The following is a 3374-nucleotide window of genomic DNA, read 5'->3' as shown; positions in this document are numbered from 1 at the left end:
TGGCAGGTTTCGCGCTTCCAACAATAGGTTGACATCAATAGCCTTTGACCGAAAGACTTCATATGGTGTTCGACATCAAATCATTTCTTCACACCATGCCAGATGTACTACAGTACCTTGAGGGTAATTATCATTATCAGTGATTCCTCTCGCGTCTGTTAACAACTTACATCATTGGCTGGTAATCATACGATGTCTCTCCATGTTCAACTTCAAATCATCTATTCATGTGGTTAGACTTGTATTTGAGTGAAATATTGGACGAGATTGAAGACCCTGGATCTCGATTCATCCATCCGGGTTGCGATATATTCAAGAGTACTATATCAAATGTACAAAGGCTTTACATTCATGGTCATCCATTCATGGGTCTACATCTGTAGACAACTATATTTGTACATGTAATGAAATTTTATAAAGATGAGCATGGGTATGCCTTCCCTTGGCTAATTATGAGAAAAAAATCAAAGTATCGTATTATTTTTATTATAACTGATGCAAGTCACCTTCCTCTTCAAAACCTTCTCTCCAAAGTGGTAAAGCACCTCACTCAACATGGTTATTTTCGACTTCATGCTTTAGGGGGCATCTGTTATAGGAAAATTTGGGCACATCAACCCCAACTTCCAGATCTGTATTATTATGGTCCATCAACCCCTAATTCAGTTGTTTTCATTCCCTAATGAAGTTAACCTACATCATGCTTGCTTCCCAAAAGTTTCATGACACCATTCATCCAGAAAATGTCCCTAAGGAGATCATCGCAAGTGGCCTTGTATCTGGTTGCAATGAATGGTAGGCACTACACTGTCTGGGTGCTATGCATAGCACCTGGCCTTTGTATCACTTGCGATGAGCGAGATCCATCGTACTTTTCAAATGAATCCATTGGATTCCTTATCCAATGGATGCTTCTAGAGGTTTCTAGAAGGATCGGGATCGCTTTTGGATGAGGAAGGAGATGAATGAACCTTAATCCATTATCTCTTCCTCCATTGAACCACTTTCCAAATATGGAAAAGCATTCATGAGGGCCACTAATGGCCTAACCTCCTCTTTTCAGTTATAAAAGGACCAAACTCTCAAAGGCTAGTCTAGGTTGAGACTTCTTAAGCTAAGGAAATGCTGCTTGGATGAGATTAGTAGAGAGAGTAATGTTATTATGTCAAATTGTTGTTTCCATGAGGAGAGAAGGGTTTGAAGCTGGGAGGATGACGCTGAATCGAACATGCATCTACATGGGTTGTAATCTTCCTTTCTACGAATAAAGAGTTCTATGCTTTTTCCCATTCATGTGTTATATGATGTATATTGTACTTTCGATTCTATAATGTGTTTAGTTAACAAATCGATATGTATGCTCTGATGGTTTGTTGTCTCAGCTTTTGTGCATGTACCTTTCAAGCGATTTAAGTATGGAAGGGAGTGGTGAAAACGGTCAAAGGGAAGAGGGATTGAGCGAGAGATACAGGTTGGTACTTTTTCTCCATTTTCTTTTATCGGTTAGCTATAGGAAAAGCAATGGAATTACTTTAATTGTTGTTATAGACTTGCTAATAGGTCTAGGGGTTAGACATTCGAAAAGAAACTAAATTTTCCGATAACAGCAAGAACTTAGTAAACTCTAACCTAAGGAGCACAAAAACATTCCTAATGCTTTATCAAAGCAAGGGTAAAGCAAGCTGCTCACGATATCACTTTCTGTGAATATTCCTATGATTTTTTGCAAAGATTTGGGAAAATACATGTTCTATAGCCAGAATTTATTTTGAGATGTATTATGAGAGATCAAAACATGTTTTTTCTTTTTGTTTCAAAATAGGGGATGAAGTACTATATATATAATGCATTGCATCCACATATCATAGAAAACAACAACCATCCATAACGTGATCTTGTGCACCATTTCTAAACACTTTTAAACTTCATGCAAGAGCTCAGTAAACTCTAACTTGAGGAGCACAACAATGTTGCTAACCATCAAAGGAAGGACAAAGCAAACTGCTGGGGACATCACTTTCTATGAATATTCCTATGATTTTTTGCAAAGATTTGGACAAATACATGTTGCATGGCCAAAATTTATTTTGAGATGTATTATGAGAGATCAAAACATGTTTTTTCTTTTTGTTTCAAAATAGGGGATGAAGTACTATATATATAATGCATTACATGCACATATCAGAGCAAACAACAACCATCCATAATGTGATCTTGTGCACCATTTCTAAATACTTTTAAATTTCATGCAAGAGCTCAGTAAACTCTAACATGAGGAGCACAACAATGTTGCTAACATTTTATCAAAGGAAGGACAAAGCAAACTGCTGGGGATATCACTTTCTGTGAATATTCCTATGATTTTTGGGAAAGATACGGGAAAATACATGTTGCATAGCCAGACTTTATTTTGAGATGTATTATGAGAGATAAAAACATGTTTTTTCTTTTTTTTTCAAAATAGGGGATGAAGTACTATATATATAATGCATTACATGCACATATCATAGCAAACAACAACCATCCATAATGTGATCTTGTGCACCATTTCTAAATACTTTTAAATTTCATGCAAGAGCTCAGTAAACTCTAACTTGAGGAGCACAACAATTTTGCTAACGCTTTATCAAAGGGGGGAAAAAGCAAACTGTTGGGGATATCACTTTCTGTGAATATTCCTATGATTTTTTGCAAAGATTTGGCAAAATACATGTTGCATAGCCAGACATTATTTTGAGATGTATTATGAGAGATCAAAACATGTTTTTCTTTTTATTTCAAAACAGGGGATGAAGTACTATATATATAATGCATTACATGCACATTTCATAGAAAACAACAACCATCCACAATATGATATTGTGCACCATTTCTAAATAGTTTTAAATTTCATGCATCAGCTCAGTAAACTCTAACTTAGGAGCACAACAATGTTGCTAACACATTATCAAAGGAGGACAAACAAAATTATTGGGGATATCACATTCTATAAATATTCCTATAATTTTTTACAAATATTTGGGGAAATACATGTTGCATAGCCAGACTTTATTTTGAGATGTATTATGAGAGATCAAAACTACTCAGGATATCACTTTCTATGAATATCCGTATGATTTTGTGCAAAGATTTTGGAAAATACATGTTGCATAGCCAGACTTTTTTTTGAGATGTATTATGAGAGATCAAAACATGTTTTCTCTTTTTGTTTCAAAGCAAGGGATGAAGTACTATATATATAATGCATTACATGCACATATCAGAGCAAAAAACAACCATCCATAATGTGATCGTGTGCACCATTTCTAAATACTTTTAAATTTGATGCAAGAGCTCAGTAAACTCTAACTTGAGGAGCACAACAATGTTGCTAA

Source organism: Pinus tabuliformis, chromosome 8, assembly GCF_031772625.1.
Source record: "Pinus tabuliformis cultivar Carrire ecotype Pingquan chromosome 8, CPIR1, whole genome shotgun sequence".
NCBI lineage: Eukaryota > Viridiplantae > Streptophyta > Pinopsida > Pinales > Pinaceae > Pinus > Pinus tabuliformis.
Note: the sequence above shows the minus strand (reverse complement) of the source record.